At 36.1% G+C, this 15,971-nt stretch overlaps 1 long non-coding RNA gene across 1 annotated transcript; it reads left to right on the forward strand.

The window, feature by feature from the left end:
• The first annotated feature begins 8,038 nt into the window (after window positions 1-8,038).
• On the forward strand, window positions 8,039-15,430 carry LOC140609514 (uncharacterized). Its single transcript, XR_012011328.1, has 4 exons — window positions 8,039-8,358; window positions 8,904-8,998; window positions 9,274-9,592; window positions 15,294-15,430. It is a non-coding gene; the product is annotated as an uncharacterized lncRNA (long non-coding RNA).
• The last annotated feature ends 541 nt before the right edge of the window (window positions 15,431-15,971 follow it).

Here is a 15,971-nt window from a genome sequence, read left to right on the forward strand (position 1 = left end):
TTCTCTTTCCAGTAACTTAGGTCCCAGGATATCTGATAAATCTTTTTCTAGTTGTAAGCTCTAATTTCTTTTAATATATTATTTCACTTAATCCTTTCAGCAACTATATCGGAAAGAAATTTGTAGAAGGGAGCTACCCAAATTATTTCAGTGACTCCCATGTGCCAGCCAGCAACCATGCATGACATATGCTACTGCCTCTATCACTGATTGGCTTCACTCGAGGAGAAGCTTAGTGAGGCTTGTGGCAAACAAAAACGTCCTTGTGTCAAGATGTCATGTGATCACAGGCAAATTCATAAGCTGTACTTTTTTTCTGTTACTTGGACCTAACTACTTTCTCGATTTAAATTTCTAATACTTAAAAATGTATGTAACAATGATTCACATTTTGCTGAACACAGTCTTACTTAAAACATTTCTTTAACCATTCTTGAATAGTCTTTATAGAAAAATCTGACAAAGAAATCAAGTGCTATTTAAACACAGCAACATCAAACCGTGATTTTTTTTTTTGAGTCTTTAAGCATTTAGAAATCAAAATGATTGAAGTACCACTTTGTTGGTGGTGGGTTTTTCCCCCCTACTAGAGAAGGATACAGCTTAACGCTCCCAAAAGAGACAGATGTACTGATCAAATTCGTCAGAAAGTTGTAAACACTGCCCCTGTGATTTATGCTATTAGACGTGACTTCTGAAAGTAATAGATTTTCCAGAAAACTTTTAAGGCACAGTAAATTTGAATTTACATGATTCAGAAGAAGAGACAGATGTTTAAATTAGAAAGAACTGAAAGCATAGAAACTATTTTATAAAGAAATCTTGATTTTTTTTTTTTGTTAATGTCACATTACTACAAAGGGGACTGTGACATCTTATATACATTTTAATTTTATGAAAAGCTAGTAAAAGTACTTGTCCTATAGTTTAACAAATTTAAATGGCAGAATAAAAAAGGGGGAAAAAAGGGAGAAAAAAAGGAGACAAAAAGGGGGCACTGCTTTTTACTCTGTAATTTAAAATACTATTCTACTTTTAATACTACAGAAATATTTTACTTTATACTTAAAAATAATCATAAATATTAAATTCTTTGTTTTAAAAATGTACAGTATATATAACATAGAACTTGTAGTTTTAACCATGTTAAGTGTGTGATTCAGTGGCATTAATTACATTCAGAATGTTGTACAACCATCACCACTATTTCCAAAACATCTAGATCCTTCTATTCTTAAAGTATTAAAATACCTTATCATATATTAGAATTGAAAGGTAAAAATGCAGTTTTTTTCTGCTTTCTCATAATTCATATTGCAGTTTCTTCATTAATAGATTGTTTCTGGTATTACCCTGTCATTTAATGGCTTTATTAAAGAAAAAAAATAAACATGTATAAACAGTGTATCTACAAAGCCCCAATTATTGTTGCAGGGAGAAAAGTTCATTTAGATAATAAGCTTACTGGCTGTTTTGAAAATAACTCCGTTATTTAGGTGTAGGTTAACAAGTAAAAACAATCCCTTTACACAAACCATGTCAAGCAGTAAATTATTTTGCCGTCATGGTTTTTAAATTTGAAATGATAGATTTGATTAACATCATAAAAACACAAACATACTGAAGCTATGATTAAACTCTTTAAGACAGTGATAATTTCAGATAATTTTTTTAAAATCACAAACATCCTAAATTAAATAACAATATTTAATTAAAGTAGGCTATCAAGATAAAATGGGCATCTCTCCACTGTCCTCTCACCATATTTTTAGGTATAAGCACTAAAAACTTTCCACGTGAAAAGAAATAGAATATTTTTCTCGCATTCTCCAAGTCTCTTAAAGATTCCTTTCAAAATCTATTTCTTGCATTGTGGTACTCGATCATATATAGATTAGGGTGGCTTGTTTAGAATCATTCACTTATGGAATAAACTTTTACTTCATTATTGAAAGGGTAGCATGTGAAGAGATAAGATTCTATTATTATATTTAAATTTTTCTCAGATATATAATACCAGGCCCAAATGTGATACATTCCAATTTTGTTTGTTGATTTTTACTTGTTTTGTGAATAGCTTGTAAATAGTAAATGTTACAAATAACACACATAATTGCCCTTCTGATTATTTTGCCTGCTTACCTCTGAAATTCAGTATCAAGAAAATTATGAAATAGAACCAACTGAAAAATGACTTCTTCCCCACAACTTGCTGTTTACTTTTTTTCACAAAAATTTGTGATTATGTAGAAACCCCGAGGCAATATTTCTAAAACCAAAGCAAGTGAAAAAATTAAAATAAATGTTTGGATATGTAGATCCCAAAGGAAAAGTACATTGTGCACTAATTTATTCATTGAGTAAATATTAATTCATATTAGAACAGACTTGAGATTATTCATTGCAATTTGCTCTAATTTGGGAAATCCATTGATTTAATCTCTCAGAATCCCTTAATAAGAATTTTCCACAAATTGGTATTAAACACGGCTTTAAAAATCAGCTGATTGTGCATTTTCTGCATTCAAATTAAATGCCCTGTTCCAGGAATGCCTGGTGGCTCAGCAGTTGAGTATCTGCCTTCGGTTCAAGGCATGATCCTGGTATCTGGGATCGAGTCTTGTGAGCATCAGGCTCCCTGTGGGGCTCCCTGTCTCTTCCTCTCTCTGTGTGTCTCTCATGAATAAATAAATAAATCTTTAGAAAAAAATAAATGCCCCATTCCATAGGTAGGCCATATGGAATATACAACAGATTTATAAAAAGTGATCCCCGCACTTAAACTAAGACTAACCCATGTAAATCTAACATACACTTAGATAATTATATGGTTTGGTGTATCACTTAGTGGATGTGATATATCCATCCTTTAGTGTATGGATTCTATGCAAATGGAGTGTGGTAAAGAAGTAGCCTTAAGAATGCTAGTGACAGTAGGAAGCAAGAATACTTTTAAAAAAATATATATAATGAGTTTATATGTTCAATCATGCCTATTACCGTTAAATGAAGCATTTAATTAGTCACTAAGTGTAATGTGACCCATAATGCAGGGGATGGTCAAAATTTATAAATCAGGGCAGGGAAGACTGCTGACTCTAACTTCTGGACTGCCTTGATCTCAAACATCTTGATTAAAAGCATTAATCAAAAAAAAAAAGCATTAATCAAATGCCTACTTGCTGTGTATGTGTACATACTAGGATTTCTCCCTTTGTTATGAAGGGGTTATTGTATTAGTTATGGTTGATGGTTCCAAGCAACAATAACTGAAGGTTTTCAAGTCAAAGAGGTCCCATTTTATAGATGCTGTAGTTTTCCTTGTTATCTGCCCTGACAAGTGCCCCCCTGTTCCCAACCTACCGTTGATGCTTAAAAAGGTCAATAGAAATGAAAAAAGCATCTTCTGAGATGGAGTTATTTCTAGTCTTTGATATATTCCGTTTCAAATTCACAGTGGCAATGACTATTTCGTAGCAGACAGCTCATAGGTTGATACCCACCTAAGAACCTCTGGGATACTGAGATAATCAATCCCCTTTTGCCTGGGACAATCCACTTATTGTCCCTGTGTGTTATTAACAGCGCCCACTCCTCACTCTCAAACTTTGGAAAGTAAATTCACTCTACCTGAACTCTAGATCAGAAAGCATGATTAAGATGCTCCATTTGGGTTGCCTCACAGAATGACTTTTTGTGATTGAAGCATCATACCGTTCCTCCAGGACAGATATACTTGAGGGATTATTTCCTGGACCTGACAAAATTAACCTCCCTCCCCTCCATATCTGTAGTGTTTATCAAGATAAAAGATTCCTGTATCTTCTATTTTATCAGTCGGGGAATGGTGGATGTTTATAAGTATGAGAGGCATAGGCATCTATATGAGTATCTGTGGGGCTGAGCCGGATAGATTTTAAGGTTTCTGAATTTTAGCTACACCCCCATGAAAATGAATACACTGCGACTCTACCTGTTTTAAGTGGAAAAGAAGCTTAGTAGGATAGTAAGATGGCAAAACTAATGGATATGATAAAGAACTTCGTTTTTTTTTTTAAATCCCAGTAGCAAGAAATAATGATAAATCTTTGCAGGCCACCACTACTGAAATAAATGTTTACCAACTATCTTCCCATGCTAACATCACTTTACTGACGATTCAGAGCCCTGAGGAGAAAACCCAAGAGTTGGCCCTTAGTTTGGTTTCTTCCACCAGCCCCATCATGCCCTTGTACAGTTGATGAGAAGCAATTCTCCCAAGTCATTGGCAACTGAAAAAGAAACAGAATTGTCCAGTCTTTTTCACAGTCCCAAATAATAATATTATCATTCATCTCCCAAATGGGGAAACTGCTGAAGATAGAATGTCCTTTTTGTTCTTCCCATTCCTTCAAGAGTTCTTTGATTCCTACAGGCCCTTAAAGGCTGCTGATGTAGTACATGGACATAAAAGCAGTGATTAGCAAGAAGTGGAAATGTTTAGCAAGTTCTTGAAAAGTATAATCTAAGAGGAATAATGAGAACAAACCAATATGCATAGAGGACAGGTACTGTATTCGTTTGCTAGGGCTGCCATAACAAAGTCACACAAACAGGCTAGGTAGGTCAAGCAGCAGAAATGTGGTGGCAAGTCCTGGAGACTGGAAGTTTATTTTTATTTTTAATTTTAAAGATTTTATTTATTCATGAGAGACACACACAGAGAGAAAGAGAGAGAGGCAGAGACACAGGCATAGGGAGGAGCAAGCTCCATGCAGGGAGCCTGATGCGGGACTCAATCCTGGGTCTCCAGGATCACACCCTGGACTGAAGGCGGCGCTAAACCGCTGAGCCACCGGGGCTGCCCTGGAAGTTTAAAATTAAGGTACTAGCAGGGTTGGTACCCTCTGAGGGCTGGATCTGTTGCAGGACTCTCTCCTTGGCTTGTGGTTGGCCTTTTCCCCCTGTGCCTTTCACATTGTCTTCCCTCTGATTCTGCCCCATGGTCCAAGTTCTCCTTTTCAGAAAGATGTCAGTCATATTCCATTAGGGCTCACCTTAATGACCTCAATTTAATTTCTCTCTGTAAAGACCCTTTCTCTGAATAAGATCACATTCCAGAGCACTGCAGTTAGCTTGCCACCGCCCTCTGTTTTGGAGAGAGGATACAATTCAACCCATAACAAGTATTTAAATTATGGTCAAATGAAGATGAAAGAATCCATTAAAATGAAATAAATATTATATGGTAAGTATGAGATTCAGACTTAAGGGGTAAAAGACAGCTATGTCTTTCTTATATTACATGACTAAAATGGATAAAGACGTTGCATAAATATAACCAAGGCATTGACCTTTATTCTCAAAGATGTTTGAAATATATTTTATTCTCAGTGTCCTCATCCCTCCACCAGTTACCACCTTCCTCAAAAGATGCTATAGGCAAATGAGAATAAAGGGATTACTCACATAATAAATTTAAGGAAAATCTAATGAGAAAATGCAGGGGTAATAAATGGGAAAAACAAATAATGGAAAAGCAAAAAAAAAAAAAAAAAAAAGAAAAATGGTACTGTAATAAAACTAATATGTTCTTGCTGTTCTCTGGTGTTTAGGACCTAGAAACTAACTATGTGCCAGGAGAAAATCTATGAACAAAAACACTATAGACTTTTCCGAGCTAAAATGAGAAGTTAGATGAGGAAATTTGCGTTGAGCACTACTTATCATTTAAGCACCATTGAGCAATAAGCAGCATGGGTTTACACAGAACAAATCATGCCAAACAAATCTGATTGCTTTTTTTATTAAATTACAAGATTAGTGGATGAATGCAATGTGGGAGATGTAATACGTTTGGATTTTAGCAAAATATTTGATACAGCATCTCATGAACTCAAAAATGAATTCAAATAGTCAGGAATATTAACACCGATGTAAGGAGTGGTAATTAAATGAAGGATTGCAAAGAAAAAGAAGTAATAATCAACCGTGATATGGCAGCTTGGGAACACATCATTATAAGGTGCTACAGTGATCACAGGATTTATTCAGTACATATTAACATTCACACAGCTTTCTCAGGCTTGATAAAAATAAATGGAATAAAAGATTCAGCATGCACCCCAGGATTTCAGACAAGGTATACAATAAATCCAGATTTAGGGGAAGGAGAAAATAGATTTGACCTCAAACATTTATGTTGCTTTTGAAAATAGTTACTTATGTCACTGGATCATTTAATTCACTTAGCGTTCCAAGATTCTATCCTGATGCTGTTATTTGATCTTTTTCTGAGTCTCAGGACAAGCCAATGCTTTATCATCTAATCTGCCTAGCTTTAAACAAAAGATTGACCAGATAGCACACGACTCTTTGTTGCCGGACTCTTCAGCATTGGGTAGACTTGAATTCTACTATGGTGCATGGGCCTCATGATAGAAACTGCCCGCAAGGTGCAAGTTAAATACGATACCTAGTTAAACAAATAGAAAGGAGTAGATGTTTTCCACTGAAATTCACAGCTGATACTAAATTAGGAAGTACTGCTAAAAGCAGTGAGGCCAGTAAAATGACGGTGGTGCTTAAATGGATAAATCATGAAAAACAAAACAAAAACAAAAAAAAAAAAAAAAAGGAAAGGTAAAGAAAAGAAAAAAAAAAGAAAAAATGACAGAGGTGCCCTGGCACAACTGAGAAATGCTTGTGTCAAATGCAAAGCACTGAAGTGACTAGGAGAGAAATTCAGCAGTAATGCCAAAGGATGCAACAAGGTGACAGGGAACAGCAACGCGCATATGAGTTTACAATGTCAGCCATCACCCGAGAGATGTAACATGATGTTTGATCTAATAGATGAGGTTGAAAAAGATTCATCAGTTTCTGAATGCAATGCTAAAGTCCCTTCTGACTGAATTTATTCCCTTTGGAAACATCCTTTTCTAGAACAACAAAAAGGTACAGAGGGAAATCATAGCCTAGTAATAAAGAATGACCATGAAGTGCTCATGGTGAAGGATCAAGGTGTGTACAGTATGTTCAAAGGCGAAAGAACTATATATAACATTTGTCTTCAGATGTATAATATCTCTTAAGGAGAGTAGCAAAATAGAATAAATACTTCTGTAAAGGGCAGGAAAAACACTCGATGGGGAAAAAAGATAATAAATAAATTCATAACCATATTAGTAAAAATTGAAATCCTGAGGGGGGAGACACTATATGTCTGAAAGATAGTCCTCAAATTTCAGCCTTTGATTAAAGAACTGATTCAAGAATATTCCATAAAATTGGAAATGTAATAGCTTTCTGAACAAGGATTTGTCAGGAACAACAGAATATTCTTCACAAACAGATTCAATAATCTTCTTGAATAAAAATTCAAATTCTGATAAACCCACCTTTCATTTATCCATTATAAACATAACTATTGAATCTGCATGTTCCTTCCCTCCCTCTCTCCCTCTCCTTCCTTCCTTCCTTCCTTCCTTCCTTCCTTCCTTCCTTCGTTCCTCTCTTTCACTCTTTCTTTTATTTTTCAATATAATTAACTTGCAGGTTTTTAAGTAGTTGGTGTGGTCCAGTGTTTTCCACCAGAACAATGAATATTTGGGCTAGATAATTCTTGAGCAAGATTCTGATGCATTGTAGGATGTATAGCCTCTGGAACCCCAAAGGCACTACATGCCAGTGAGAACTACAGTAACTATAACAGCCAAGCCCCCCCACATGCACACATTTCTAAGTGCCCCTAATGTAACCCCCACCTCAAAAAAGCTCAACAAATTTTTAAGCACACTCACCATAGCAACCCCAATATTCAGGTTTATTGTCATACCCGTTTGGGAACTCAAAGACAGATGCTGTGATTGTTCAAGGATACAACGTCACAAGAGCCTTGTATCAGCCAGTTTATTCCAGATTGTGTTAAGTGTTTTACACAAACCATGTTTCTCTCTATATATACCCACCATGAGTCAATTGCAGTGCTGTGTCAGAATTACCACTGACAGTACAGTCTCAAGCCGGAACACTGATGGTTGTTATGGCATCGGGAAAAAGAACACGGTAACCATCTCCTGGCTTCTGCTCTGAATTTACACTAACTAGCACTTAATAGTCAATGGCCAAAGAATGGACTTACCCATTTTTGAGTTCCAGAAAGTGGCAATATATAACCTTTCTGCAGGGAGGGGTATTTAATATGAGTAAACAAATTACCATCAGCCCTTACTATCCTTTTTGAATTCCAAGGAAAATAATATTGAAATTTATCATAAAGTTTCCCATAGTGGAAATGACATCTTTAAAGGAGATGAAACTTATTACACTGATATTTATAATACGAAATTTAGGAAGGGATTCCTGAGTGGCTCAACAGTTGAGTATCTGCCTTCGGTTCAGGGCATGATCCCAGGGTTCTGGGATTGAGTCCCTCATCCGGCCACCTGTGGGGAGCCTGCTTCTCCCTCTGCCTATGTTTCTGCTTCTCTCTGTATATCTCTCATGAATAAATGAAAAAAATCTTAAAAAAAAAACAAAGAAATTTAGGAAAACATGGAACAGAGCTGCTTTATTTTCTGGAGACTGGAGAATTAGACTTGTCATGCTAGAAACTCTCTCAGTGACTTTCCTGCTGCTGTTACTGAGCTATTTGCTTTGCCGTGTTTACAAAACATGTAATTTGCATCTGGGTGGCTCAGTCAGTTAAGCATCAGGTCATGATCCTAGGGTCCTGGGATTGAGCCCCACATTGGGCTCCCTGCTCAGCAGGGAGTCTGCTTCTCCCTCTACCCCTCCTGCCTGTTTGTGCATGTGCCCTCTCCCTCTCTCTCTCTCTCTCTCTCTCTCTCAAACAAATAACAAATCTTTAAAAAATATAAAGCATAATTTGTAATTACTTCAACACATACTTATTGAACCAGCTCTGGAGATGACAAAGTACAGACGACTCGGCTCCTTCTCTTGATGAACTCACAGTGCAGGAGGAAGAAAGAAACAGATCACTGACTATAATTCAGTAGGTGAAATTTTGTATTATAAATATCTAATAAGTATTTGAGTACAGTTATGAGAGCAGTTAATCTTTCCTGAATATAGATATGGAGACATCTTTATAGATGAAATGATACATTATGCTAGCATATAAATTTGGTGGACAATTTCAGGTAGATAATAGGGACTGGCAGGTGAGAGAAAGAGAGAGAAAGAAAACCTGGGATTGTCAGAATCTCCTGAAAAACATTCTTTAAAAAAATTTTTTTTTTTAAGATTTTATTTATTTATTCATGACAGACACACAGAGAGAGAGGCAGAGACACAGGCAGAGGGAGAAGCAGACTCCATGCAGGGAGCCGGACGTGGGACTCGATCCTGGGTCTCCAAGATCAGGCCCTGGGCCAAAGGTGGGGCTAAACTGCTGAGCCACTGGGGCTGCCCCTCCTGGGAAACATTCTTAAGATATGTGCTTCAATCTCCAACTACCAATAACACACAAAAGAGCTGGGACACGTCCTTCTTATAAAGCTTCCAAGATGATTGTACCTTCAACCTAGATGAACACCACAACATTTCTATGTTTTGATCTACTAAAACAAGGATCTTTAGCAGTCAGGTAAGATCACTTGGGGTTTTATTTTAAAATAAAGATGCCTAAGTTTCAGATTCAGTAGGTCTGGGATTGGGTCTAGAAATCCTAATCCCATACGATTCTGCTATAAGTGATCCACTGACCTTATATGGGATGGAAGATAGGAGGAAGTATGTCGGGGTTAAGGGTTTTTGAGAGGGGCTGAAACCAGAGTTTGATGTTCTTCTCTGGCAAGAAAAATGGTTCAGGGTGCCTATAAATCTGGGGCCACTATTCTGCCTACAATGACATGTGTTAAAATTCATAGACTGGAGACCAAAAGAAAAAAGTCAATTTTGCTGTATGCTAATTGAAATCATAAAATAAAATAAGACTCCAGTGATTCTTAATATAAAGCACATTTTAGAAATGCAGCTTTTGGCTAAGGTGAGTCATCAAAGACTATTAAGTAGAAGGGTGAAGAGTGATATTTTTGTTTTAAAAATGTTCCTTTGTAGATATGTGGAGGCTATATTGGGGCTTATCAAGAGTGGAGGCAAGCTGATCAATTAGGATGCAATTAGTTGACACAAGAGATAGAAGAGGACTGTAATTAGACCCTGGAGCCTCATTTTCTAGGAGCTGTGAGTTCCTCTGGGAAAAGCCTGAAGGAAGGGCCCTAGGTTTCGGCTCCTCCTTGTCCCCAATCCAATGTTATTGTCTGCTTTCTATGTTAAAAGCACAAGGAAATTGATTGTGGAGAATATAAAAGTATCATCTTCATTTCTGTTCTCAAGGATATTAAAATATGACATTTCTCAAGACAAAAAGAAACAAATCAAGAAAATGTGTATGGGAAGGTCCTGAGTACAGGGTTGGTCTAGAATAAGAGCAGTGGTACCCTGGTGTGGAGAGACTGCTTTTAAATACATCACCAATGATGCTGGAGAGATCAGTGTACCCAGATCTGAAACAAGCTGACAGAAGGTCTTTTAAATTCTGCCCCACAAATCAGCTCAATGGTAGCATCCTGGCTCATTTATAAATGACAGAAGAGATTTAGATGGACAGGTCTATTTAAGCACTTATTCAGCATTGCAACTTACTGTAGAATACTGCACAGGCTTGCAGATTGGGAGTTGAAAGTGTGCCTTAATTCTTTGCGCATCACGGTCCATCAAATTGCTCTAATAGAAGATTCCAGAGTTGAGGTTAGGGGGCTTCCAGCTTGAGAAAAATGACTCTTTTATTTGTTATTGAATAGAATGTCTTTGAGTATATTTAGAGATGACCCTTTATACGTTATTTGATAGAGCATCTGCATATATTTGAAGATCTCTAGCCAGCTAGTTAGTGAATCAATCTGGCCTCTGTTTCCAATGCCCCAATTACAAGTCATAAAGAGATTGGAACCAGAATGTTAAAACAACAAAATTATCTCTATTATAATAACTAGGGTATATTATAATAACTGATATTGAGGGAAAAAAAGGATATCTGAAAATCATTGATGCCAGTGGAAACCAGATAAGTGGTTTGGCGGCATTGCAGCATGAACAGGAGTGGATGGGGGCTGGACAAGGAATGGAATAGCCCAAACAAAATGAGTGACTATCCAAGGCCCATCATCAAAGTGAGTAGGAGCCAGTGGAATAGGAAGGATCATAATAGGACCTAAAGCTTGCTTGATCCAGCCAGAGTCAATTCATATGCATATGTAGGTTAACACAGGAACACTGGAAGGAAACTTCGTGTCATGCCTCCCATATTTCAGATCAGAATGGGCAAATTTTCCTCTGCAGGGAGACAGTATGTTATGATAAAAATATTGCTAGTATTTACAGAAATTCGAGTTCTAGCTCTACTCTGTATTAGTATGTCATAACTAATTGAAATAATAACTTGTGTAACATTGACCTTCTATAAGATGTACTTATAAAACATTAAGCAAACATTGAATAATATGTCCTTTTTTAAAAAAAATTATCATGTTCTATTGCTAGTTTGATAAACATGGCAAGAGGACATTGGGGCAATGGGATTCCAAGTATCTTATGTATATAAACATGAAGAAGATCAGGGATAAAATGAGATAAGCAGTCTGGAGTCATTTGCTACCTCTCCAAGTGGCCCAAATAGGGCATTAAACCAATCTGTTACTATTCTCTGCATTTATCATCTTGAAGCAAAATATAAAAATCATGAAGATCATATGCAAAATCATCCTGGACTGTGTTGACTGGGTACTTCAGACCTGATTGCTCTTCTTTACCTTGCTGAGGATAATCAGCTGTGAGCCCATACTATGTAGTGTTTCCTGCTTTGAGAACTTAGTCATTTTATTTCCGGAGTCAGATATACCCCAACTTTGCCTGTGGGCTGGAGAAAGGGCAAGGGAGAGTTTTGTTATGTTCCTTGTTTCGCCACTATGCTTAGGCCAGATAGCAAGAGTGTTTGAGTTGACCAATAGTATTGGGTTAGAGAAGAGGAATATAAACTGTATACATTACTGAGAGAATCTGGCTCTCCTACTGAGCTTGGCATGGTCCTGGGATAAATCCTTGGTGTGACAGGCACAGAGACTAAATATAAGGAGGTTCTGAATTTGACAGACAAGCAGTCATGAGGGAGCCATTCTTATCAATGTATAGTATTATTGAAGATTATTAATATAGAAGAAGACACTGCATCAAGACAGATTTTGGCACAGAAAACAGAAGGCTTTTGGACTTCATATTATTTCATTTATCGTTTACCTCAAGAACGTTTCTAATTTTTGCTTTAGGCTTTGTTTTTCTTTTGTCTCCAGAGTAAGAAATCTATCTAATCCCAATTTTTGCTACCTAACATAGAGTTTTTCTAGAATAATAGTTTATTACCTGATTTGTTGACCTGGACAATTTTCTGTGTTCTTAAGTACTATTGTACATTGTGATTTTTATTTTTTTAATTTCTTTTTTTAAAAACATTCTAATTTATTTATTCATAGAGACACAGAGAGAGAGAGAGAGAGAGAGAGAGAGAGGCAGAGACACAGATGGAGGGAGAAGCAGGCTCCATGTAGGGAGCCCGACTTGGGACTCGATCCCAGGTCTCCAGGATCTCACCCCAGGCTGCAGGCAGCGCTAAAACGCTGTGCCACCGGGGCTGCCCTACATTGTGATTTTTAAAAGTTACATAATACTTAATTGTATAGATGTTCTATGGTTTATTTAACTATTTTTCCAATAACGACATTTAGTTGCTTCTATTTTTTTTACATTATTATAAATTTCAGATAGACTATCTTTGTATTTTTATCTTATCGTTTTTTGAGGGTGGGTTTAAAGTCTCAGGAGTGAAAGTTCTGGGTCACAGGATATGCTGTTGTGCCATTATTTTAACTTTTACTGAAGTTTAAGCAAAAATCATGTCAAGGTCATTTTAGAGAAAATAACAAAGCCATATTCCTGAATAAAAGGTAACCATGCAAAAACAAATCAATGAAGTTTTTTCAGTTAAGGTAAGTGCAAGTTCAGGATGGTTTATTGAATATTCAAGTAATTGACTTATTTCTACCTACAGGGACATGTAAACATACTCTGGGCTTAGGAGGACACTGGTGAAGACCTGGGAACATAGTTTCCTTTCTACTTCTGAAGGAAATTTTTTTTTCCTTAGGGTGAATAATATCTTATGTCCGTAGACTCGTAGAATCCCCAAGTCCATGCAGACCTAGGTATAGCTGTTGGCATCAGAAGGGCATAAACACAGTGGTGCAGCTATGTATAGTAGGAGAAAGGAGGAGACACCAATTTGGGTCTCATGGAGGCAACACAGAGAAGAAATGAGAAAAGGAAATAGCAGAAGGCAATAAGGAAAAGGAGACACAGAAAAATAATAGTCTACTATCTATACAGAGGTACAGAAGGTATAGGATCAAAATTAGCATGTGAGGGACACCTGGGTGGCTCAGCGGTTGGGTGCCTGCCTTCTTCTCTGGTCATGATCCCAGAATCCGGGATCGAGTCCCACATCGGGCTCCCTGTGTGGAGCCTGCTTCTTCCTCTGCCTGTGTTCTGCCTCTCTCTCTCTCAGTCTGTGTCTCTCATGAATAAATAAATAAATCTTTTTAAAAAATTAGTATGTAATAAAAAGAGGACCCTTAATATCCAACATTGTAAAATTGATTAAATACAATGAGACAATTAATCAAAATTGAATGTGGACTATATATTATACAATAGTATTGTGTTGATGTTAAATTTTGTGATTTTTACAATTGTACTCTAATAAGCAAAAAAATGCCCTTGTACTTAGCAAATGATTGCTGAGAAGGGTAAAGGCATGATTTTTGCAACATACTTTGGGATTGTTTAGAAACATAAGCATGTATATGCACACACACACATTATAATAATTTAAAAAGTGTGACAAAATGTTAATTAAGTTATTTAACTTGAGTAAGGAAATAAGAGGATCCTTTATGGTATTGTTTTAACTTTCTTTAAATTTGAAATTATTTCCAAATAAAAAGTTAAAGGAAAAAATTAAAAATATTATATGCCCTTGGCTAACATTATTCAAAGAGGCATTTGTGACCCAAAATGGACCAACTAGAATTCTTCTTGTAATTTTTCCATTATGATACATTATCAAAGACTGTCTTTGGTGATCATAGTTCTGGTAAACAGAAGTTTAGGAGTTCTTATGAAGTCATGAAACATTTTTATTTGCCAAACTCCTCTCTTGTGACATGAGATTTTAATAAGGCTGCTGTAGAATTAGATCCTGGACCCATCTTCTTGTCCTCAATGTTTAATTCAGGCGTTAGCATGAGACCAAAGCCAGGTCAATAAGAGTATTCTCCAAATCTTAACAAGTGCTACTATATGGATAACCATCTCTTGCCTTTGGAATTTAAGTGCTAAAATGTAAATTTAGACTTGCTTGGGTCCATATTCCTAGGCCTGAGAAAGACAGGTTATTTGCAACAGAAGAGAAGGAGATCAAACATGTAAAATAAAGCAGAACTGAGCTAGGAAAACAAATTTAAAATCTATAAGGTATTTTTTAACTCCCTGGGTCCAATGTCTGAAACCCAAAGATACGAGCACATACCTGTCTGTTATAATAAATAATAGTAAGCCAATAAATTCCCTCTACTTTTAGCTTAAATTAGTTTGTATTCTGAAATTGTTGGGTTGGATATTCTATATTTGTCATTATGTCAAGTTGGTTAATTATGTTTACCTTACCGATTTATCTGCTTGTTTTATTAGTTGCTGAGAGTTGTTTCAAGTCCTTCAATATAAGGGTGTCTTGCTGACTCTGACTCAGCCCATTGACGAGCTAACTCTTGGTTCTGGCTCAGGTCCTGATCTCAGGGTCATAAGATAGAGACCCACAATGGCTTCTTATTGAGTGGGGAGTGTGCTTGAGATTCCCTTTCTTTCCCTCTCCCTCTGCCCCTCCCCGGCTGGCATGCCTGTGCTCTCTGACTCTCTCTCAAATAAATAAATAAATAAATAAATAAATAAATAAAGTCTTTCAGTATCATTGTGAAACTATTTTTCCTATAGTTCTGTAAAATTTTTCATCATTTTGAAGATATGTTATAAGGTGTGTACAAACTTAGAACTATTATATTTTCCTGGGGGTTTTACCCTTTTATCAATATGAAATGTCTCTTTGATCTTTAATAATGTGTCTTGCATTAGTGTCTGCTTTGTCTGATATTAATGTGGTTTTAAAATCTTTCTTTTAGGGATGCCTGGGTGGCTCAGCAGTTGGGCATCTGCCTTCAGCTCAGGGCATGATCCTGGAGTCCTGGGATAGAGTCCCACGTCGGGCTCCCTGCATGGGGCCTGCTTCTCCCTTTCCCTGTGTCTATGCCTCTCTGTGTCTTTCATGAATAAATTAATAAAATCTTTTTTTAAAAAATCTTTCTTTTAGTGTTGTTCAATAATTTTTATTATTATTCTTTTTTAAAAAAAATCTTTCTTTTAGTGTTGTTCAATAATTAGTATTCTGTTTTTAACTTTTCTGAATTTTAATACTGAGAGTATGTCTATTATAAGTAACATTTATTTAGTTTAGTTTCTTTAAAGTATTTTATCTTCATTTATTAATTATAATTTTAGTTCATTTACACTTATTTTATTTGTATATTAGTGTTTAAATCTACCATCTTTCGATTTGTTTTCTAGTTCTTCTATCTGTTCTCTGTACCTTGTTTTCTCCAAGTCTTCTTTGTGTATTTTTTCTTCTGTTTGTTTTTATTTAAATTAGACTTTTTGTGTTTGTGTTTACTAAACTCAACATCCATTAGTTTGTTAGTTACACATTCTTACACTATTTTTACTATTACAACATTCCTTGACATATCAACATCTACTCTAGAGATTTTCACACAGCTTTTTGGCTAATTAAAGTCAGATATAAA

Source organism: Canis lupus, chromosome 18 (assembly GCF_048164855.1).
Source record: "Canis lupus baileyi chromosome 18, mCanLup2.hap1, whole genome shotgun sequence".
NCBI classification, from domain to species: domain Eukaryota; kingdom Metazoa; phylum Chordata; class Mammalia; order Carnivora; family Canidae; genus Canis; species Canis lupus.